Below are 26,068 nucleotides of genomic sequence, written 5' to 3'. Positions count from 1 at the left end.
GGTGCAGTGGTTAGCGAATCCGACTAGGAACCATGAGGTTGTAGGTTCAATCCCTGCCCTCGCCCTGTAGGTTAAGGATCTGGTGTTGCCACGGGCTGTGTTGTAGGCCACAGATGCAGGCTCAGATCCCACGTTGCTGTGGCTCTGGCGTAGGCCGGGCCACTACAGCTCCGATTCGACCCTTAGCCTGGGAACCTCCATATGCCACAGGTGTGGCCCAAGAAAAGACAAACAACAACAACAACAACAACAAAAGACTTCTGACCAGAATATGTAAAGAACTCTCAAAACTCAATTGTAAGAAAACAAATCATATTTTTTTTGACTGCACCCATGCCATGTGGAAATTCCCAGTCCAGGGATCATACCCATGCCACAGCAACAACCCAAGCCCACCTTAACCCACAGAGACAAAGAGAAACTCCCATAATTTTTTTAATGAGCAGAGATCTCAACAGGCTCTTCACCAAAGAATATACACACATGGTAAATAAACTCATGAAAGCAGGCTCCACACTAGTAATCAGGAAAATGCAACCTCAAACCACAATACACCTTTTAGAAGAGTTCAAAGAAGAAAAAACCCGACAATATCAAGTGCCGTTGACGATACAGAGCAACCACAATTCTCACACATTTCTAGGAGAAATGCAAAATGGTATAGTCACTTTGGAAAATTATTTGGCAGTAACTTATAAACCTTAACAAGAAAGTTTACAAATAAACATGTTCAGGGAGTTGCCATCATGGCTCAGCAGAAACAAATCCAACTAGTATCCATGAGGATGCAGATTTGATCCCTGGCCTCGCTCAGAGGGTTGGGGATCCACCACTTCCCTGAAATGTGGTGTACATCGATGATGTGGCCCAGATCTGACGTTGCTGTGGCTGGCAGCTCCAATTTGACCGCTAGCCTGGGAACTTCCACACGCTGAGGGTGCGGCCTTAAAAAGCAAAAAAATAAATAAAATGAACATGTTGAAATTTACCTCACAACCTGAAAAGCCCAATCCTAGATATTTATCTGCAAGTAATGAAAATTTATGTTCATATAATCTATAGGCAAAAGTTTACATCATAATATGCCTTTTTCCATAACTGCCAGAACCTGGAAACAACCCACACATCCTTTCACTGGTGAATGTATAAATAAACTGTGGAATAACCACACTACAGAATAAATATCAGCAATAAAAAGGAATGAACTGATACAAGTAACAGCCAGACTCACAAGGCTTGACTGCATATACATGACATTCTAGAATAGATAAAAACCATAGAAACAGGACAGGCGCTAAGGGTGACGGCTGAGGTTGACTAACAAACACAGTAGGGAGTTCCCTGGTGGCCTAGTGGTTAGGATACGGCCCTTTCACCAGTGTGGCCCAGGTTCAATTCCTACTCTGGGAACTGAGATTCCACATCAAGCCGCTGTATGACACAGCCAAAAAAGCAGCAGTGGCACAGTAAAATTGGGGGTAATTCTATATATAGTGGTTATGTGACTATATTTATCAAAACACACAGAACTGTACATTTTTAAAATGGATTGTACAGTACAGCATGTTAATTAATTTATAAAATTTTTAAGTGCTCGATAAAAGGTCAAGAAAATGCTGCTTACCATCAGGAGTACACCAGGAAAACCCAATATTTACCTTACTATGAAAGGCTTTAACATCACTTGAATATTATATGCAGTACTGTTGAATCCAACAATGAAAGAAATATATACCAAGAAGACTCAAAAAAATGGCAGAAAAATGATTAAAATTCCCTTTAAAAGGCATTGCTAAATGGGACTCACTCCAGGCAGAAAGACAAGGACTGAAAGCAGATCTAACTAAAGTCTCTCTTACCAGGAAAAATATAGATGGAGAGAACATTACCTCAGCTGCCCGTCCCAGAGCATTAGGGGAAAAGGGATCGTTTTAAAGCTTCTGAGTCGTACATTGAAGGTTGAGAGCAAACTTAAAAACTCATTCATCAAACAGACACACAGAGAGGGGAGAGAAGAGAAGAAAGAAACAGTGAAAGCAAAAAACATAAAATACTTAGGGCAAAGGTTTAATCAACTTTAATGTGAAGATAACAGCAATGCTGACTTTCTGAGGAAAATTACAAATTTTGTGGAGAGAAAATATGGTGAACTGGAAAAAGCGAAAAATAGTTAAGGGACCTTGGAGAAGTAAAGCAGATGATATATATTTAAGTCCATAAATGCTGATGTGTAAAACTGCTAAAAGCAGTTATTTTATTATCCATCAATAAACAATGGGCATGAGAATTTTCAAGCTAGGATGCTAATCCCACCGATGATTATTGTCACAGGGCCATAAACAGAAGAGCTAAGCCTTGAAACTCAATTTGTCTGACACCATAGCCTAAGCTCTTTTGAACATATTATTATTCCATTTCCACACCATACTTAAAGAGCAAGTTTACATCAATATAGTTAAGGAGCAAAGCATTATTCAGTAACTATCAAAAGACTCTATAAAGTAAATAAGAGTTTTGTTTTGGGTTTTGTCTTGGAGTCTATGTGTATCAGCACAGAATTCTGTCTGTGGTGGGGATGGCCCTTTCTGTCTGTGTGCTCTGATGCGGTCACAAGTGTTTGTTGCACATCTAGGAGGGCTTCAGTACAATGGCCGAATAATGTGGTTATTCAGCAATACCTTCTGCTGGTCTAACACTTTCTAGTTATTTCCCATTTTAGCATATATTATCTCATTTGAGGCAGGTTGTTATCCAATAAGGAGAATAATATCTGATAGAGAAAAATATGTTCAATTCAATCCAATGACTACTCATAGAACACCCACTTACATCATAAATGACTTTATAAAACAGATGCAACACTGTAAAGAATGAAGTCCTGTTCTGGGTGGAAACAAGGAATCTCTACATAGAGCCAATCCTATTTTTTTCCTTTCTCTGAACTCTAATACATCATCTAATTCAGAACCAAATTATATAGCATACTGTTCTCTTCCAGCCCATATAGTATTCTTTCACAGGAAAACACTCTCATCTTATGGGCTTCAAGAATGTTAACAAACAGGGGGGAAAAAATGTAATTGTAATGTACACATGTAAGGATAACTTGATCCCCTTGCTGTACAGTGGGAAAATTAAAAAAAAAAAAGAATGTTAACAAACAAATCCCATATTTTCCCAAGGTAGCCTTTTTCAATTATAAACGTAAATGTTTTTAAAATGCCTTTCAAGCATTCCACACTAGAGATATCCATGTTATTTCTGCCTACAGAAATCACCTCTGGGGGCAGAAGAACAAAACAGTTCTCTAAATTTTCTTTCAAAATAGAAAAAAGGAAAGAAAGCAAAGATGAAAACTGGTAAATAAGACAATCAAAGAAGTTAAAGTTTTAAAAATATAGAAAGATATTGGTTACCCAGCAAAAATCAGTAGGTGAAGGGCCCATAACAATCACCATTCATTTTGGTTTTTTCATTGAAGTATAGTTGATTTATGGAGTTCCTGTTGTGGCTTGGTGGTAACGAACCCCACTGGTATCCATGAGGATGCAGGTTCGATCCCTAGCCCCGCTCAATGGGTGAAGGGTCCGGCGCTGCTGTGAGCTCCGGTGTATGTCACAGATGCAGCTGGGATCTGGCATTGCTATAGCTGTGGCGTAGGCCAGCAGATGTAGCTCCATTTTGACCCCTAGTCTGGGACCTTCCATATGCCGAAGGTATGGCCCAAAAAAGCAAAAAACAATGAAAATTTTTAAAAAATTAAAATGACAGTTGTCAACCTAAAATTTACCAATGGGTTTTTTTCCTAAGAGATTTTAATTCTTTATTATGAGGATTCTCCCCTAAGCACTAGAGTCAGAATTATATTTCCATTACCTACACAGGAACATGTCTATAAATAAAATTCAGAAAACAAGAAAAACTACTCTACAAAATTAAGCAGCCACTGGTTTAAAAAAAAAGTTACTTGGACTTTTGGAGTACTTACTGAATACTTGCTGTTCTTTCCTAGAATTCTGATTTTAGCAAAGATGAGATCTGATTTTAGCAAAGATGTAGCCACAATTTACACACTTTAGTAGAATACAAGTCAAAACACTGACCTTGAGCTTTGAGAAAAGAGATGTCCTTTATCCCTAAATGTGCTAGAGGTTTATAAAGGCAAAAGACTCATGCACAATATTAGTGACCGGTACCCTTCCAATCTATACACAACAACCTGTAACTGAAATGGCAAAGCATAAATCTCCTATAGCTCTCCTGAAGGAAAACAAAAGCAACCCAGATCATGCCTGAGTGACTGTACGTACGACCTTCAAAACACCACACCAACTCCTTGGGTGACAAGGAAAGATTCTTTTTCAGAAATAAATGCAAGTTACTAGGAGCCCAGATTCTCCCTTCAACCACCGCTATTCCTTTAATACAAACTCCTAAAACCATTCGCATTTCCCTCTTCTACAATGTTGACCTTGTTTCACTTCTGTTTCATTAAAAGACACTGAATACTGTTTTGAAACGAAATAAATTCAAAATAACAGCATTTGTGAAATTAACATGAAAACTTTTGTGCCGATTTCTGAAGCTCTGTGGGAATAGTGGTATTAAGTGCTACTATTTTTTCCCTTCTTTCCACAGGAGGTGGACTACATTTCCAGACACAGTGAAAAGACTACCAACAGAGTAATCGTTACACCAATAACATATATAAATAGGACCGCTGGGAGTATAACATAGATTTTGGAGTTATTGCACAGAGGGACCAATAATCGCAGTACTCGAGCTTTTAGTAAAAACCAGTCCACAGGTGCAAACAGTTTCCATTTAAATGTTTGATCATCAGTTTCCATGTATTAAGTAGTACCATTCAAAGTGTTTGAAAATTCTCTCTGTAAAACAATCACATGTCTAAATGTTAAGGATTTTTTAAAAGCTATTTTTAAAAAGGAACTAAGGTAAAACACTAAATGAAAATAACAGAGATAACAATAAAACATGGCCAAGCCATACCATGATTTCAAGAAGACACTGTTCCCCAAAATTAGCACTTACAAGACTGTATTCTCTGTATTCTCAACAAATGACTTCTGGTCGACATTTCTCTCTGTAAAAATCTGACTTCATGAATTCTATGTGTTTTTTGTGGTTTGATTATGTACAAAACACCATCAAAGAGAAGTAGATGCTATAGAAAAGACTACAGGGAGTTCCCGTCGTGGCACAGTGGTTAACGAATCCGACTAGGAACCATGAGGTTGCGGGTTCGGTCCCTGCCCTTGCTCAGTGGGTTAAGGATCCAGTGTTGCCGTGAGCTGTGGTGTAGGTTGCAGACGCGGCTCGGATCCCGCGTTGCTGTGGCTCTGGCGTAGGCCGGTGGCTACAGCTCCGATTCAACCCCTAGCCTGGGAACCTCCATATGCCGCGGGAGCGGCCCAAGAAATAGCAACGACAAAAGACAAAAAAAAAAAAAAAAAAAAAAGAAAAGACTACAGAGTCAGAAGTAGAAGAGAGAGGCCTCTGACGTCAGGAAGTGAGACAAACAGTGAGAGTTTACTAACGTTCTAAGACAACACAAGGTATGATAACATATACCAAATGGAAGGTGTGTGGAGAATAGCAGCAACAATTTCATCAAAGTGGAAAACAAAAGCATGTTGGCTTGGTCTGTAGAGTTAAATGAGGCTTAATCTTCTAAGCTCTAAAGCACAAATAGGATTTGGATAGGCAGAAAGAATGCCACAAGCAGGATCAGTCAATAGTGGCTAAAGAAGTTTGGCTGAAGTACAAGGCTTGTGCTCATGGCAATGAGGTTGTAAAGTAAACTGGACCAGGACTTTAAGATGGTCCAGTGGCAACACAAGACATTGCAAAGTTAAGGGAGCATGAAAGGTAGAGTTTTAGAAGGCATCATCAACAAGGGATCTGAGTAGTACATGAAAAACCAAAAAAGCAAAATGGTACATTATCAAACCATTATTTAGGTTTTCAAGTAAAAGAAAATCTACTACTGAGACTAAAATAACTAACTGGTTATCTGTATCAATGAAATTCATCAACTCTTCACTTTTGTTTTTCATGTAAAATAGCTTAAGCACAGTTTAGATTATTTTATTTAAACCTTTCACTATATTTCTAAAGTGTCACATAAACAAATCATATTTATGTAAAAATTTAATTTAGAAAAATTAGGACAGTTGTTATTATTGGTCCTAAGCCTTTCTCAAAAGGGAATAAATGCTACTTTACAGTTTTGTTGATTTTGTTAGGCCATAAGGGTGCCATTTGAGCACTAGAAGACATCATTCATTGTTCAGTCAATACAACCCCTCCAAAAACTGAGCAATTCACCTCATCACTCCCTATGGGAAAGTCTAATCTGTTATGTACCTAGTTTGTTTATATTAGTTATCTATATCATACAGAAACAATATTAGCAATTTTGACGTAAGAGCTACTAAACTAAAACAGTAAAAGTCATTTAATATTTTCCAAAAATAGCATTAAAGTCCTAAAGAAAGAAAAAAAAAGAGGGGTTTATGATGTTCTTCATACTTTGCACTTCCGCCCCATTACCTACATTATATATTTGCTAATTTCTTTATATTTATCAATGTATCTAAAATAAATTTCAGTAACATTTTAAATGCTTTGTAATTTTTTTTTTGGGGGGGGGGTCTTTTCTAGGGCCCTACCCGAGGCACATGGAGGTTCCCAAGCTAGGGGTCTAATCAGAGCTACAGCTGCTGGCCTACGCCACAGCCACAGCAACACAGGATCCAAGCAGGATCCAAGCCTCGTCTGCAACCTACATCACAGCTCATTGGCAACGTTGGATCCTTAACCCACTGACCAGGGCCAGGGATCAAACCCGCAACCTCATGGTTCCTAGTCGGATTTGTTAACCACTGAGCCACAATGGGAACTCCTGCTTTTTAATTTTTTATCCATAATCAAAATGCACAGATTTCACTTGAAATTCATAGTTCATTGACACACTGGTTTATTCTGAAACATTCCACACAAATTCAATTTTTGTAACTCAAATAGTTTAAACATACTTTGGAAGATATCCATTTAAGGAAACCAGTAGTACAACTGGTTCTTTCATAAATTTGAGATACACTAATGTAAAGTGAATATCAAGCCCTGATTAATGTGGTGTTCCAAATTGGGATTTTGTGTTTTCTTAGTTTGCTCTTTTTAGATGGTGCTATAAAAACTGGCTTATACACATGGTACTGAAATTACTTTCATCACAATAGATCAGAGAAGTATTAAATATTGGAATTTAGTTTTCTAATTAGTGAATACATGATGCTGAGTAGCCTCGACCCAATTAATCAATTAATCCATGAGTTTCACTGCTTGTTTCCAAGCAGAAAGAGGCACATGACACAGCAGAAGGCACACAGTCTTTAAAAACCATCCTTCAATTTGAATCCCGCTTCTGCCAAATAATTAGTTTGAGACATGGCCAAGCATCCCAAACACTGAATGCACACGTCCTGGGGATGGATGAGGGCTGCTATGACGTACCTCCTAGGAACATTGTGAAGTCAAAATAAGACAACCTAAGTTCTAGCCCTTCGGTGCTTGTCTAAGGAGTCAAACAAGAAGCTACCAAGTATGAAGGGCACAATAGTGTCTCATTCACCCTGTTTTGGTTTTCAAGATTATAAACTGAATGTTTTAAAACACAATGAAAAGGTGAGAGCTATGAAGAGAAATCAGACAAATGAAGAATATCATGTTGGAAAATTTTAGTCTTTCTTTCTTGGAGCTCTCTAGAAATTACTTCCCACTTAAGGGAGGAAATTATATTTTAAAGAGAAACAACTGTGAAATAAAAATTAACTGTACTTCCTACTTTAAAAGGCCCTTATATATGAGATATACACACAAACACATATATATGTTTGCGTATACAACTTCCACAACAGACTTCTGGCAGCTAAAAGAAGGACCTAAGCAGTAGGAGAATTGGCACACTGGGTCATACTTTAACCCCTGTTCTCTGAACACCATCATTTAATTTGGACCCTGGTTCTCAGCCATAACTGCTTCACCTGGACCCATCCTAAGAGAATGAGTTTCATGTGTGCAAAGATCCACTCTTCTCGAAAAAAATCTAAACCTGTGTCAGAAAAATAATAGGTTTAATTGTGGACACATCTGTTTCCTCTACTTATCCTGCTTATTCTTTGTTTCTAAGAAATAACATTGTCAAGAGGCAAGAAAAAAAAAATGAAAAGGACAAAAGGGAAAAAGTACCCTAAAGAAGCTACCAATTAGAACCTCATGATAGAAAGAAAATGCAGGATAACACATAAAAAAAATGAACTTCACCAAGAAGAGTGTGGGGATCAACTTTTAAAAATTCTAAACTACTGACTTAAAATTAAATAAAAATCACACTTGACCCTCATTAATGCACTGGGTAATGATACGGATGCATTAAAATTATTACCTTAGAAACAAAAGGGAAGCACAACAATGTTACACTTTAAACTACATACTTAAAAACAGTTAAGATGGTAAACTTTATGTGTTTTTTTAACTACAATAATCAAAAACTATAAAATAAAGGACTGCACAGACCAATCTAGGATTTTTGTGCACTTAAAATAGAGACATTACATTAGCAACACTATGGATGGACCTAGAGATTACCATGCTACGTGAAGTCAGTCAGAGAAAGACAAATTTCACTTATTTGTGAAATCTAAAATATTATAAAAATCAACTTATTTACAAAACAGAAACAGATTCACAGAAATAGAAAACAAACTGATGGTTACCAAACTAGAAAGTGGGGAGGGCTAAATTAAGAATTTAAGATTAACATATATACACTACTATATATAAAACAGATAAACGACAAGGTCCTATTGTAGAGACCGGGAACTATATTCAATTATCTTGTAATAACCTATAATTAAAAAGTATCTGAAAAAGAATATATATATGTATAAGAGAATCACTTTGCTGTATACCAGATACACAACATTGTAAATCAACTATACTTCAATAAGGAAAAAAAAAAAAGAAATAGAGGCATCAAATGGTTAAGAGTTCTCATTTAAAATATACAGCTTGATTTTGTGGAAAATGTGAACAAGAAATTTCACTTATAAAGATACTAAAAAAGACATTAAGTGATTTATAGAAATTCCTGATAGTCTGATAAAAAATATTTTATTATCATGGCTATCAACAAAAACTTTGATTCTGTAGAGTTGGGGTGGGTCGATGTGTTTTTTTTTAAACCACATAAACACAAATTACGGCACTTGGGGAAATACATCAGTCCCAAGAGGACATAAGAACTACTGCAGCTTTGAAGATGCATTCACTGCATTGATTTCCTCAAAACCCTGAAAAGGAAATTCCCTATCACTTTGGCCCAACATCAGAGGACGTCTTAAGTGAGCTATTCTAAAAACTGTAAGTTTTTAAAAGTTCAGTACTAGATAATATAATAGATTCCTTTAATGTTAAATTATCAAGTAAAACCCATTAAATTTAAAAAAAACATATTTTCACATGTAATTATTTTTAAGGTATTTAGGAAAAAATTGTATTGGGCTAAAAATTATCTTTATTTTTTTCTTATGTAATCCATTTGAATAAAGAAAAGTAGAAAAATTAGTGAGCTGAAGGAAAATCAAACAAGGAAAGAAAAAGAAAAAGACAGACATACGGGTACATTCATTTTGAAACCCTATAGAAAAAAAAAAAAAAAAAAAAAATTCCAAGCAGAATTTAAAACAGCATTTCTGGAAACTAAATTCTGTTCTAACACTCTGAATAGAGTTCAACGGTCATCCACCCACGCAAAAGCCAGTGTTTAAGTCTTCTCAGTTACTTGAAAAGAAGGAAAAGGAAAACTGAATTTAAAATAGAAATTAGAATTTAATACTTTGATATGTGTTCTAAAGTATTAGGGGCTATGTAGAACTAAGCAGCTGAGGAGCAATGCACAAGGAGAACACACCCCACCCCACCCCAAATCCTATTCTTTTCACAAGTGCCACAAAGCTCATTGTAAATCATTTTATGATTTAGCCTATAGCACAGCTGTGTTGTGGGAAGGGGTGAGAAGAGCAGAATTCACACTCATCTCAGTGGCGCTACCTCCATCATTTAAAGCATCCACAAACCATGGCTATCCTAATAAACACAAACATGTACACAACAAATGTAAATAGTCTGATGGGCTTTAACAAACCCATAAACGTACATTACTACCAAAATACATTTTCACATCATTCCAGAAAGTTCTTTCTTGACCTTTTATACTCAATTCCTTACCCCAACCCCTGTCAGTAACCAGCTGTATGATTCCAATCACTATACTATAGTTTTTCCTCTTCTAAATATATAATGGAAACATAGAGTACTTGTCTGGCTTCTTTTAATCAGCATAACATTTATGAGATCCACCCATGCTGTTGTTATTTTATCAACAGCTTGTACTTTTTTAATGGTGAATAGCCTCCCATTGTATGAATATTACAGTTTATTCAACCATTTATCCTGTTGATGGACACTTGGGTTTTTCCCAGTTTGGGGCTGTTATGAATAAAGCCACTAAGAACACTAATGGCTAATAAGTCTTTTTGTGGACACGTGTTTACATTCCTCCTAGGTAAATGGTGAGTAATATGGTAAGTACATGTTAAATAAACCTTACAGGAAACTTTCTAAGAAATTGCCAATCTCTTTTCCAAAGTGGTAGTACAGCAGACCTTCCACCAGCAAAGAATGAAAGATGAAGTCTGCTTCACGATCTCCCCTATACTTAGTATTGTCAGAGGGTTTTTTTTAATTTAGCTATTCTATTTCATTATGGTTTTAATTTGCATTTCCCTGATGGTTTACGATATTGAGCATCTTTCCATGTACTTATTGGCCATTTGCATATCTATTTTCTGTGAAGTATCTGTCTAAATCTTTCGAACATTTTTTAAATTTGGTTTCTTATTGTTAAGTTATAACTGGAGTTCTTCACATATTCTAGATTTGTATTGTGAATATTTTCTTCCAGTCTGTGGCTTGCCACTTCATTTTCTTAACAGTTTCTTTAGAAGACCAGATGGCTTTGATTTTGGTGAAGTACAATTTATCAATTTTTCTTTGTAGTTAGTGCGTTTTGTGTTCTAATGCCTGTCTATCCTAAAGTTGATGTGATTTTGTTCTCTTTTCTTCTAAAGCCTTTATAAGTTTTAGCTTTTATATTTAGGCCTATGAGCCATTTCAAATGAAGTTTTATGCATGTTATGAGGAAAAGGTCAGGAGAACTAAGTTCATTTTTTCTCACACCAATATTCATTGTTTTAAAATCACTTGTTAATCAGAAAGCAACTGACCGTATATGTATGGGTATATTTGCAAATTCTATTCTATTTCACTGATCTATGTCTGTCACTATGCCAATACAACACTGACTTGATTCTTGAAACTTTATAATAACCTTAAACTCTAGATAGTCTTAAGCCTTCCAAGGCTGTTCATTTTCAAAATAAATTTTAGCTATACTAGGTCTTCAGATTTCCACATGAATTTCAGCCAGCACCAGATTGTCAATGTATAAAATTTTTTTCATTTTTTTAAGCTTTACGCAATTTCTGTAATGTTTTACTCTTACTGAGTGTGAAAAAAGTAGCTTGGTAAACAGCATTAAAATCATAATCCCATGTAAGTTTGGACAAATCTATAAAGGTACATACATAAAAGAAATCAAAGTAGATGTAATAATATGTAAAAGAATTCTCTCTGGAGTTCCTGCTGTGGTTCAGCAGTAACGAACCCAACTAAGATCCATGAGGATGCAGGTTTGGACTTCCCGTGTGGCTCACAACATGAGGATGTAGGTTTGATCCCTGGGCCTGCTCAGTGGGTTGAGAATCCAGCAATGCTGTGGGCTGTGGTGGTATAGGTGGCAGATGCAGCTTGGATCCTGCATCGCTCTGGCTGTGGTGCAGGCTGGCAGCTATAGCTCCAATTAGACCTCTAGCCTGGGAACTTTCATATGCTGCAGGTGCGGCCTCAAAAAGCAAAAAAATAATTTTCTCTACAGGGTGTCTACATAAGACTTTTTTCTTTTTACTGATCAGTATTTTCCAAAATTGGCAATTTTAAAGAAAAAGTTTTATGTAACTAATGATCGTAGGCCCATTGATAACTTAAGTAGGGGGAAAAAGAACTGATGCTGAGTCATCTATTCACCTTTAATTTCACGTGGTAACTGTAAAGGCAAAAAAGGGTATGAAATGATAAACTACAAATTTTAACTCTCCTCAGGAGAGAGGACTGCTGCAAGAATGAAGGAAAGACTTTCACTGTTTATTTATGTTTTATTTATCTTTTTTCATTTATTTTATGTATTTATTTTTATTATTGTATTTTTATTATTTTTTTATTTCTTATCATTTTTGTTTTATCATTGTTTTATTACAATGACATTTTATAATTTAAGAAAAATTAAAACATTCATCAATAATGATAAAATATATGTTTATTCGTTGAACTGAAGCACTGATGAAAAGATTATCCTAGAGGAGGATGTCTACCCAATTCAATGTCTGTCATTTGAATTTTATTGCACTTCCATCAATTTCTCCCTTGTCTGCTAAGATTTGTTTTATGTGTCTGGGTGCTCCTATACAGGGCGCTTGTCATTCAAATTTTAAGTTAAAGAAAAGCTTTTGCTTGGCCAGGAATTGCCTATGGCATCAGGTGAGATAGCTGCTTCAGAAAATCCAAAATGAATTCATCATATGTCCATGGGAATCAGAAGCAACCAGAATACACTCTTACAGTAACCCCGGCCCCCAGGACAGCTAGAAATTAATGCTGAAGGCAAAAATAATGAGATTGAGAAGATTAAAGGCTGTGATGCAATGTTTGTGATAGTATTGTTAAACAGAAATAGTATCACAGGTGACTATTTCACTGCTGTTGGTACCCATATGTAATTCTGATTCCTACTGATCAGCAAATCAAAGTGAATCACTAACAGTAACGATTTTTTTTTAAAGGTTACAAAGAATTTATTTATTTATTTATTTATTTACTTTTAGGGCCACACCCACAGCATATGGAAGTTCCCAGGCTAGGGGTCAAATTGGAGCAGCAGCTGCCAGCCCACATCAGTCACAACAACTCTAAACCACACCTGTGACCTACACCACAGCTCACGGCAATGCCAAATCCTTAACCCGCAGGGATCAAACGCTCATCCTCATGAATACTAGTCAGATTCATTACCACTGAGCCACAACGGGAACTCTACGGTAATGATTCTTACACACCCAGGACAAGTTCAGAAACTTATTCAAGTGTCAGGCTACCTGAGCATCAACATTTTCTGAGGAACTCTTGCCTCAACAGAACTGCATCAAATGACAATACAGTGACCCTTAAATGACATAGGGATTATGGGCACAGACCCTCCACACAATAGAAAGTCCACATCTAATTTATAGTCAGCCCTCCCTATCCACCAGCAGACCTGAAGTTCTGCATCCAGATTCCACCAACCATAAACCATGCAGTCCTGAAATCCACATATAAATGGACGTGCGTGGTTCAAACCCAAGTTGTTCAGGGCAACCATACATCTAATTTCATCCTAGAAACAAAAAACCTTTGACTAAGAGAAGATAAAAGCTTATTACATACGTGAAACATAAAATCTCCTATGTTCATGAAAGAGCTAGCACCGGGGCATTAAACATGATTGGCCATTTGCTCTTTCCATTTCCACTTTATCATCTGACAGGTACTGAGAGTCACCAAAAGTTTAAGGAGAAACCATGGGAGGAATTTAAGATGAGAAAATTCTATCCATTAACTTATTTGGAGAAAAACCCTTACACTCAATTTTAGCAATGAAATACCTCAGTCCATAAGTACACTGTCTGAATGCCATTATTCAATAACATATTAACAGTGACGAGGGCATAAGAGTAGAAATGAGGCAGGGGCAAAATAAGTCTTTCCACATTCAAAATGCAGTGACAGTTTTACAATACTCACCAGAAAGCACCACTATCATTTCCTATTTTAGGAATAAGCACCCTCAAATTTTAAATAGGTCATTAGCTGGTCCCCTTCAGGGAGAGTAACTGATGTTATCTAACATTTCTAAGCTTTCTGAGCAAAACCCCAAGTAAAAATGTGTTTTACACAGTGACCCAGTACACTGAGACACACATACACGAGCTTGTGTGCACAGGCACCCACCTTTATACTTGCCTATGCTTTGTGCAAATGCACTCTGCAATTTTTCTATTATGGACTCTAGTTTTGTTGTTACTCTCACAAAAGTGATAATCCACTGATGGGTCATAACCTACAGTTTGAAAAATCCTAATTAGGAACCAAGAGAGAAGGTCATCAATAGATTTAACATCTTTGAATTCTGTTACATTATGAAACAAATGCAAACGCAACATCATTTTAAAGGTCTATGGATGGCTGGTACTTTATACTAAACTTTCATAAAAAAAGACCAATAAAATTCCATTTTCACCGTCACAGGTAAAATCTACTCTGCCTTAGCCCAAGGTAGTGGTGTTAGAGATAAACACAGCACTTATTTAACACTATTTCCTGTCAAAATGTTATTTAGGTATATCATTCATCTTCAGCTAAGGAACGTGAGCCCCAGGCTGGGAAAAAGCTGCCTGAAAAAGTCAATCCCATAGTCAGTGATGATGCAAGAGCTCAGCTGGCCTGCTCTTGACCCCTGAGCATCCCCCAAGCTTCAGAACATTGATGGCACATCACCATCAATCTAAATTTTGAAATACATGTATTGATTTTCCACAAATGATGATAATGGGTTTTTCTGCAGTAAATGCGTGTATACAATGTTTTCTCCTATACACCAAGACTATGATCAACACAAAGAATAAAAAAGTGCCTTATGCATTTTTTAAGACCTATTTAGTCAATCAAGCTCCCCAATGAGTCAAAATCCATACCAAGACATAATCAAAAAATTAAGGAAGCATCTCTAACAATTCTTGCATTGTGGATAACATGTACTCTTACTGAAGTCCTGATTACATGGAATTTTTTTTTAAATATTAGTATTCCTTTTAAAGAAAATCTTATATCTCATGTATTAGAAAACTCCTACAGTATTAACACATTTATATTTCTTTGAAATAACAATTTAAAAAGAAATATCTCATATAGTTAAATATTCAGTATATTTATTAGTAGTATCCAAAGTATCCACTGAAGAGAATTAACCTCTTAACAGTTCCCAAATCTGTGATCACTCTGGCAATTTGAGCCATCTTTCTAAGCATATTATGTTGAACAGCTTTGAGAAACAAATAAAACCCCTTTACCACATATTTTCAAATAAAACAATTTTTTGCGCTATCATCTGATGAACTGAAATTTTTAGTCTAGAATTCCAGGCACTGAATTGAAAAGAATGTTTCCCATCTCCATAGTACTGCAAGTAGAAATATGTAAATTAGTTTGTGGACCGAATCATTAATTTAGATAAAAAATAAAAACACATTAATTGAACACCAAAAATGGGACAGTTCTTGCACAAAATCTAAAACGAGACAACTGCTACCATTGGAGCTTATAAATCTAAATTAAATGGGCAAAAAGACAGAGAATTTTAATTCTTGTTTTCCAAGGAAATAACAAGTCTGATAGTCAAATGTTCCAATCTTGAAACTAACAATGATAAGTCTGACTCTCATTTCCATGGGCTGACTCTGGCCTAATTAACAGCACCAAAATCTGAGTTGGAAGCACAAGTTCTGACCCAACTTAGAACCACAAGAGATCAAGTGAAATGGATTCCCTCTGATTATTTCCTGAAACATCTGTGTCAGTAACACAGCCTTAACAAATACTGCTTACAACCCACATCAACAGCCTTGAATAAAATAACACAAACCGATTCCAAGTAAGATCTAAATAATTATTTAGCAATGATTAAATATGCAAACCTTCAAACATGATTAAATATTACTTTAAATATTTTACGTATCATTTAATGAAAATATGACAGGACTTTGGCTCTAAGTTGAGGGAAGTGCAGAACCATGTGTAAAAATGAGAAAGGAGGAGTTCCCTGGTAGCTCAGTGGGTTAAGACCTGGTGCTATCACTGCTGTGGCACGGGTTCAGACCCTGGACCAAAAACTTCTGCATGCAACAAGGAATGCCCCCACCCCCCATAAAAAGAGAGAAAGAGAGAAAGGACAGTAGCCGTTCTTTGTGGGGGGGGGGGTCCTTTTTTTTAGGGCCATACCTGCAGCATAAGGAAGCTCCCAGACTAGGGGTCAAATGGGAGCTACAGCTGCCAGCCACAGTCACAGCAATGCCAGATCTGAGCTGCGTCTGTGAACTACAGCTCAGCTTGCAGCAACACTGGATCCTTAAGCCACTGAGCAAGAACAGGGATCAAATCTGAAAGAAGAGAGATCAAATCTGCAACCTCGTGGATACTAGTCAGGTTTGTTTCCACTGAGCCACAATAGGAGCTCGGACACTAGCATTTTGGAACACCTACCTAATGCCATTACAGTGTGGGAGATGGATGCGAGTCTCTGCATCGATTTAGTAGTTGGCTAAAGTAGTATGGGAAACGAAATGGGGGGGGGGGATGGAAGAGATCTAATTTTCAAGAGAGATGGTTCAAGGCTTTTGGTAGAATCCCAAAAGGCATCTGGCAACACAAAAAATAATTTCACTGATTTCTTATATAATCCTGATGTATTTACTATTATTTCAAAAATGAGGAAATTGGAGTTACCGTCATGGCGCAGTGGTTCACGAATCCGACTAGGAACCATGAGGTTGCGGGTTCGGTCCCTGCCCTTGCTCAGTGGGTTAACGATCCGGCGTTGCTGTGAGCTGTGGTGTAGGTTGCAGACACGGCTCGGATCCCGCGTTGCTGTGGCTCTGGCGTAGGCCGGTGGCTACAGCTCCGATTCAACCCCTGGCCTGGGAACCTCCATGTGCCGCGGGAGCGGCCCAAGAAATAGCAACAACAACAACAACAAAAGACAAAAAAAAAAAAAAAAAAAAACTTTTGATTCTATCAACTATTTCCTCAGGGTGATTTACTTATTACCTTGCATATTAACTAAAACTCAAAGATGACCAACTGCCCCGTACAGTCTGAAATGCCATTTTTCCACTTTAAATTTCCCATCAAAGGATATACAAATGTCAATAATTACGAAGCTTTATATATAACTCATCAAGGTTCAAAAAAAGGCAGTCAGATTAGTTCTACCTGCTTTGAATACACAAACATGAGTGCTTACCATACAGTTTATGCCTCTTCTATAAATAAGATCGAAAACAAGAGTCAAGCAGGTTCTTAATGTGAGAAAAAAAATGAAAAATAAGTATCAGTGACACTGTAAGTCAACTGCAGTCTGAAGACTATGTAACTCATTATATACATAAACACTTTAAAATTATCTTTCATTCTCACTTTCATTTAGTGGAGTCACATGCTTAGTAGAACCACTTACCTATACACTTCATAGACTTCTCGAAATGAGATTCTACTACATTCCATTAAGAATCAGTTTTAGGACAAATTTAATTCTTTCCATCCCTTAAGACAAATTCTAATTCATTCTCTGCTCTTCTCCTCATCACCTCTTCCTCCATCCCACCCCCACACAAACACACTTTAAATTCCAAATGATACTGAACACAAATAAGACTCATTTTCAAAAGAATTCTGTTTTCAAACTTTTTTTTTTTTAACTCACTCAACAAATGAGTTAGCACCTATAATGTGCCTGGCACATTGCTGGGCAAAAAAGACAAGATCCCTGTATTTTAGAGCTTAGAGTTCAGTGTGATTATTAATCTAATATCTACCTCCCTAGACTTAGACATCTGCTACTGACATTCCTGGAGTGGCATGGGGTTCACTCGTGAGCCTAACAGCAATGTTCTACAATTATTCCACCATGAAGCAAAACTTTTAAAGGACTCAACGGCCCAAGATTTTCTACCTTCAGTCAGCATGTGTTCATTTATATGTTAACACATGAAATTCTGTTCTTTATAAAACTACTTAATGGGATAAAGTGATATGATCTGGGATTTGCTTCAAAGCGGGCAGTAGGTAAGTGTATAGAGGAGTTGGTTCATAGGAGATCATTATATTCTTCTGTCTACTTTTCCATAGGTTACACGGGTTTAAACTTTGCTGTAATAATTTTTTTAAACCGTGAAAGATTTTTAGCCAATGCCCCTCCCCCCAAATTACTATCAGGAACATCACGAAGTGTACTGAAAGATAGCACATGAAAATGGGGATATTTCAATATACTTTAATCCACTGTGGGACCCTGAGTTGTAATCCTAATTATAAACAACAAATTTCTATTGTTTCAAACTGCTCATTTGTAAAACTGAAGGTGGTACTGCTAATCTCTCTCACTGAAAATATACTAAATGCCTGTGATAATGGAGAGCCCTACAAAGGTACAAAGTTAAGGTTATGTAGCTATTAATACCAGTCATGGAAAAGTACTTTCATATTTTCTTTTCCAGCCTCATAGATGAAATGAGGTTGTTACTGCAACACTATACAATTACCTAATGTAAAATAATATTTCTTATGTTTTTCAAGCTTACAGAAGTAATGACAAAAATGCAAAACTGAAACTGAGTAATGAAGTATGAAGTACAGGGATCAAAGCTAGATGATTTTTTAAAATATAACATTTTACTTGACATTTCCCAAGCTCTCATCTAGAGTCAACGGCTGATCCAAATTCTGTACAGTTTAAGATCTTGTGGCTATATTTAAACATGACCATACCCAGGCCAAATAATAATTGCAGTGGTATTTTACAGGCTATAAAAGCATTTAATCTATATTTTCTAATTTATTCTTCACAAGATTCTGTTAATTAGGTGAGTTACAGGGAATATTTTTGAAAACTAAGAATCTGCCTATGCCTCCAATTCATAGAGAGAGGAGCCAGAACTGATCCCAAAACATCTAAACCAAATTCTTTTCACTTTCTTTATCCCAAGCTGCTACTACTAAAGGTGTTTATAATGTCATTAAAGACACAAAACCTAAATACACATTAAAAAAAATCAGAACATGAGATACACTATCAATAGCCAAATGTGTGGTCTGGGTAGTAAATACTGGAGAAGTTCATAAAGGCAGAAAATCATCAAGGGGCCCACGCAGTGGCCTAGGGTCAATGTCATGTAAGCCATGGCGACACCCACCTGACAATAGAGGGCAGCTTTCCATCCGTGCAGAGCACTTTTACAAACAAGCAACTTTCAAGTCTGCAGCTGAATTGTAAGAAGTTAACTGGCTGGAATAAAGTGTTGTAAAAGCATGCTGTGAGGCTGACATTTAAAATACATATTTTACACAGCAAAGGACACCATCGATAAAATGAAAAAGCCACCTATAGAATGAAAGAAAATATTTACAAGCCATACATCTGATAACAGATTAATATCCAAAATATATAAAGAACTCACAACTCAACAGAAAAAGAAATAATCTGATTAAAAAACGGGCAGAGGACCTGAAAAAACATTTTTCAAAGAAGACACACATATGTCCAAAGTGTACATGAAAAAGTGCTCAACCTCACTAATCATCAGGGAAAGGCAAATCAAAACCACAATGTTACTTCACTCCTGTTAGGATGGCTGTCATCAAAAATACAACAGGTAAGTATTGGTGACGGTGTGGAGAAAAGTGAATCAACTCTTAGGTACTGTTGGTGGGAAACTAAACTGGTGCAACTACTATGGAAAATAGTATGGAGGCTCCTCAAAAAACTAAAAATAGGGAGTTCCCTCATGGACTAGCAGTTAAAGATCTGGCATTGTCACTGTTATGGCATGGGTTTAATCCCTGTCCTGGCCTAGGAACTTCCACGTGCCCAGGCACAAGAAGGAAAGAAGGAAGGAAGGAAGGAAGGAGGAAAGGAAGGAAGAAGGACAGACTGACCACCATATGATCTAGTAACTATTCCACTATGGGTATAGATACCTGAAGGAAATGAAATCACTATCTCAAAGGGGTACTTGCACCCTCATGTTCACTGCAGTGTTATTTACACACAAACAACCTAAGAGCCCTCTGTGTCTATGTATGTATACTCTCCCAATGTAATATTATCCAGCCATTAAAAAAAAAGGAGTTCCTGTCATTTGCAACAATATGGATAGATCCTGAGAACATTACACTAAGTGCAGTAAGCCAAAGACAAATATTCTCACTTATATTTAGAATCTTTTAAAAAAAAAAAAAAAGGCTCATAGAAATAAAGAACAGATTGGTGGTTCTTGGTGGGTGGGAGGGTGTCACTCTTGGGGGAATAGGTGAAGGTGGTCATAACTTCCAGTCACAAGAAAAATTCTGAGGATGATACTGATACAACTAGCATAGTGAGTATAGTTAACATACCTGTATTGCATATTTGAAAGGTACTGAGAATAACTCTTAAAGTTCTCATCACAAGAAAAAAAAAAGCTGTAACACTGTGTGGTGCTAGACAGTAGCTAGACAGTAGCTAGATTAAATGCAGATCATTTTGCAATACAGCCATAAATCATGTTGTACACCTTAAATTAATATAATAGTATATGTCAATTATATCTCAATAAAACTGGGAAAAAATTTAAACACATTTTTAAGAAACTTCAACAAGGAAGAAAAGGAACAAAGATGTCTTGGCCCCAATGTGATAAAGTCATGGAAGACCAAGGAACGCAAATATTCCGTGTTGGGAAGGCTTAAGGATTTGTTGCTCCAGGCCCAACAGCAATATCGAGAACACTTATGCCTCTATCAGATATTGTTGCTCAGGAATTTCAGAATATGAAACAGGGAGGGAAGTTAGCACGTATCTATTCTGAATGAAAATTACACTTTATTTGTAAAAGTGAGCCTGAGCCAAGTCAAAGCATGGATGCATTTCTTTCTCAACATACCAAGAGAGCAAACTAGTGCATACCAATTGTTAAGTTATTAAATGATACCACATGCTCCAGAAGGGTTAATACAACAGACTCATAAAAGCGGTTTGTCCCAAAAAGATTCATTTTCTTGCCCTGATCTGCTGTAGGATCAGCTGTGTTAATAATAATGCTTTGCAATTTTAGATCACTTTTCCTGCTAAAAGCTCAAATATGAGTTGATATGGCACATCACAAACTACACAGATGGTACTCCACAGTTTCCACAAGCTCTGACTGAATACCTCATTTGACTTACTAATAAATGTTCCTATTTCAAGATTAAAAACAAATATGAAAAATTAAGAAAAATGGTAGAAAGACAGTATGTTTCCACAGCCAATTCAGTGGCATCTAGCTGAAAAGGTAAACACTAGACAGAATACCCAGAGCATTACACAGTTCCTCTGAATACTACTGCACAAGATGTATGCTTCCAGAACAGTCCTGCCAAGCAACCAGGCGACTGGGAAAGGAAGAGAGGACTAGGCAGTAAATGAGGCTGTGCTATTTCCTTGTGAATGTGCAACAATCAGACCTAAAAGGAAAAATTCTCACCGAGGAGCTAGACCTGGAATCATTTTGTCCTTCTGTTTTAATCCAGCAACCTATAATTACTCACTGAAGGCAGACACGTGGTCAGAAGGTTGACTAGAAGTGAAGCAACAGATATCAGTCTAAAGTAAAACAGAGATTTAAAAATCATCTTTAAACTGGACACATTTAAATTAAACTTTTTTTTTTTTTTTTAGGGTCACACTATCGGTGTATGGAGGGTCCCAAGCTAGGGGTTGAATCAGAGCTACAGCTGCCGGCCACTGCAATGCAGGATCTGAGCCACATCTGTGACCTACATCACAACTCAGGGAAACACTCAACCCACTGAGCAAGGCCGGGGATTGAACCCAAAACCTCATGGTTCCTAGTCAGATTCATTTCTGCTGCGCCACGACAGGAACTCCTTAAACCAAACATTTTTAAATGGCTATATTCTATGCTAGAGGTGGCCCACCATCATCCTAGAAATTTCCTTTATGCTATTCACAAAGGCTCTGCTCCTCCTCAACTAATAAGAGAAGGCATGTATTTATTTCTTTGAACTTCACAAACAGAGCTTTTAAAAGTTCTTCACTGTACATATCTATCTCATCTTTCCCTGTGGATCTGGAAATTCCCCAAAAGGGAATTTAGCTATATAAAGTTTTCACTGTACTCCATTGATAATAGTAAATGTGAGCAAACACAACTAAATACAGGCATCCTCCATTATGATTTGTGAAATGGAAATTTATCTATGAAACAGGCTAGATCTTAAAAAGTCCAGAGTCAACTTATCCCTATGAAAAACAAAACCATTACTGATGATGAGATTTAACTAAACTGTAAAATGAAGACCACTGAGGCAAAGAACAGCAAGAGATCCATTTTCCTTGGTGACTGAAGTGGTTTTGTAGCATCTACTTACAGGGTTACATTCAAGCTCCAAGAAAAACAAATACCTAATTTTGGTAAATTATGTCCAACCATTCTCAGCAGAGCTTCATTTTATTTTCTGATAAAATTACTGTATTTGAAACCATACTCTGAACTGGTCAAAAATATCATTCAAGTCTTACTTAGCACTTTTCCCCAAAAAAAAAAAAAGTGGGGGGGTTAAATTATAACCAAGAGTTAGGGGTTTCTGAACACAAGCCACCCATTCTCCTTGCCTGGCCCCACAATAAACCTTTAAATGTATACATATATTATATTTATATATATATATAAATTAAAAGCAATCAGATAATTCCAACATTGAGGTCCCATTAGATATTCCCCTGAAAAGTCTAAGTAGCCCTCTACAGAATACCACTGTCTACTTCTAAGACTAACACTTAGATATGCCAAGTAAGCATTCCATCTCCAATGTTACATAAAATGTGAATTTTATGTACTCTATACTTCTGTTATTTTCAGCACAGCAATTAAAATGTTCTACCACTTCTGAGTAGTTTTAAAACTACTATCCAGAATTTTTCCAAAACATAAGGAGCTTTCACTCTAGTGACTTAAATCACCCTCCTGTCAATCTCCTTCAAAAAACAGCACTACTGGCTTTACCTGCAACTACCAGGGAACCACATGGATTTAACAGTGGCAAGAATTCTGGCAGACCAACATTCAAATCATCTTCATCCTCCCTCCTCACCCCCTCCTGCTGAGAACCACTGAAGCAGACCTACTGAGGACTGAAACACTTGGTGACTGTAGTAACAATCACGCTGCAATCAAAGTAGTAGCCCATTTACCATAAACAGTTGATAATTATAAGACAATGTATAAGGCATCCCATAGACTCCATAATAGAGTGCTGCATGACCCTGTGCATTTCTGAAACATGCGTTAACTGATAAAGAAAGATGGGTTTAAAAAAAACTTGACCATAAATAATCGTGGTTGTTTTTGTTTTGTTTTGTTTTGTTTAGGACCATACCAGCAGCATACGGAGGTTCCAAGGCTAGGGGTCAAACATAGCCACCGGCCTGTACCACAGCCACAGCAACTCAGGATCTGAGCCACATCTGCAACCTACACCACAGCTGAGGGCAACACTGGATCCTTAACCCACTGAGCAAGGCCAGAGATCGAACCTGTGTCCTCGTGGATGCTAGTCAATTTGTGACCGCTGAGCCACAATGGGAAATCCTAGTTGTCATCATCACACCCCCATCCTCACACTGACTGGAAGCAAGTGGAGTTCCTCGGCCAGGGGTTGAACCTGCACCACAGCAGTGACAAGGGCCAATCCTCAACCACTACAGACCACCAGCCTTCAGGATTAATTTTCTAAATAGATCCCTGAACGTCCTCAATTTGCATTTAAAATAATCTACTCTGAATCACAATCCCAAATAACTAATAAAGAACAACTGAACATCAATTACATGTCAAATACTGATCATTGAAGGAGATTCAGAGTAATAATAACAACCATTGAGGAAACTGAGTGAGGCACAAGGTCCCACCTGTTCAAATGACGAAGATAGACCTCTTAAGTGCTACTCCCACCTGACCTCAGAGAACTAATTAAACAAATAAATAGATCAACCTGCATTCAAGGAACTCCAAAGTTGGCTGGCACGTAGTATGAACAGCTTCCAACAGAACATTCCACACATTTTTGGTAGATTCTCTAAGAAAGATTTTATGACTTTTCTTTCAAGGTCTTGAAAGATTTTACGTTTATTTTATCCTTAAAATGAAAATGCCTTTTTCAAAACACAAGGATGTGGCTGGTGGTACATAAAATGTCATAAAAGTTAACTTCAGCATGTGGTTTCCTTATCTCTCTGCTACAAGAAACTTCTTAATGCATAAGAGTGAGTTCAAACAGTACCTGCAGACTGACAAGGGACAGGCCTGCCTGGCAATCTCTACACTGACTGGCCCTAACCCTCTACTGACTCTCAGATTACTGACATTCTCAGTGTGAAGAATGTCACACTGAGAATGGGTGGGCTCCCTATCTTTCTCGGGACCTAGACCAGAGGACCTTCAAGTCTGGCTCCCCACCTTATCTATCAGGGTCACCTGAAGAGTCTCTTTAAAAAAGCAGACGCCCACCCATACGTGTGTAAGTCACAATGAGACAGTTTCCATTTCAATAAGCAAGGTAGACTATTTATGCACTCTAAAATGTGGACTAGAGGCTTACACTAAAAACTTGATCATCCATGCTTCCAGAACAGGAAAAGCAGCACTTTTAACAAAAAGCTGCCTCAATCTATAAAGTGATCTGCTGAAGCAGCACCATTCTGCTGCTTTTGGAGGGAACTGTGTTAATTATTACTAACTCCCTAGAAACGCTTCTGGTAAAACAAACAGTCCAAAAATACATGTCATTATCATTTAATCAAGAGTTCTACACAATAAATACATGAATAGCAAAGAAAATAATAGAGGCCACATTTTTCCCTATTTGGTAAAAAAAAAAAAAAAAAAAAAACCATTGGAAATTTTCAGGGAAATCTTAGAAAAGTTAATACCCTGCAATCGTCCTCTATATAGAGAATCATTTACCAGAAGATTTCTTTAAAATCATCTAATTCATTTTTGCCTCATTAATAATTAACCTTCTATTTGATCCTCACCACTCTTGAGGGAAACAAAGTATAATCCCCATTCAATAAAAACGGGAATCGCAACTCAGAAACATTAAGTCACTTGCTCAAGGTGACAGCTCCAGCCAGAGGTGGCATATACACCATCATTATTAAACTTATTTTTAAATCATACAAATTTCCTCTGGTTTAAAAAAAAGTCTATAAAATTTTATCAGAAAATTCTTCTAAACATCTAAAGTCCCATGAGATACATTTTGGCAACATTACCTTTTGTGGAACTAAAGAACTGCTGTGCCTTAGATCTTAAGTGAGTCACTTCATGTATCTCAGAAAAAATAAGCCTTCCTTCCACTCTTCTCTCCTTTTAAAGGAAAGAACACTTCAACTTAGCCTGTGACAGAGGATTGTTCCCAAAGATGACCACACTTCTCATCCCACATTCTCTTCCACATTTTAGCATTCCTCCCGAGGAGAGCTAGGACCTGGGGACTCTTGTGCCTAAAGCCTAAGTGACCCTATGTGGCTTCTGAGGTTAAGTTATAAAAGGAGATAAGCTGCCTTGGAACCCACTCTTTGCACGCCAGCTGCCATGCTGATCGGAAGCCCCAGCAGATGCAAAGAGGCCAGGGGCAGGTATTCTAGCCCATAACTTAGCTGAGGTCCCAGCCAATAAGCCTTCATCAATCACCACGCATGTGAGCAAGCAAGCCTGCAGCTGATTCCAGCGCTGAGCCGTGGATTCAACTCTGGATTGGTGTCTTCCCAGCTCAGACACAGAACATCAGAGAGCAGACAGGCTGTGTTCATCGTGTCTTTTCCCAACTCGGCCACAGCATGTGGGAGCATAATGCCACCAGGTTTCAGATGATATACTATGGAGCAGCAGTAAACAAAACTCCCTAATTCAAAACACAAGCAAGAAACAAAAAGGAGATAAAGAATAAAAAGCTT

The 26,068-nt window shown here is 37.3% G+C and overlaps 1 protein-coding gene across 21 annotated transcripts in view; it reads right to left on the bottom strand.

Moving 5' to 3' along the window:
* NCOA2 (nuclear receptor coactivator 2) overlaps positions 1-26,068 on the bottom strand; it is a 372,907-nt gene that overhangs the window by 250,536 nt on the left and 96,303 nt on the right. For 3 of the 21 annotated variants that reach the window (XM_085020182.1, XM_085020181.1, XM_085020183.1), the window contains one exon: positions 17,315-17,369. The gene's annotated coding sequence lies outside the window, so the exon portion shown is untranslated. 21 annotated transcript variants of the gene reach the window in all.

This window comes from Sus scrofa, chromosome 4 (genome assembly GCF_054392235.1).
Source record: "Sus scrofa isolate SSC_HxYL_T2T_F1_AM1 chromosome 4, Sscrofa_HxYL_maternal_Yorkshire_Landrace_v2.0, whole genome shotgun sequence".
NCBI lineage: Eukaryota > Metazoa > Chordata > Mammalia > Artiodactyla > Suidae > Sus > Sus scrofa.
Note: the sequence above shows the minus strand (reverse complement) of the source record. Positions and strands in the feature narration are given on the sequence as shown.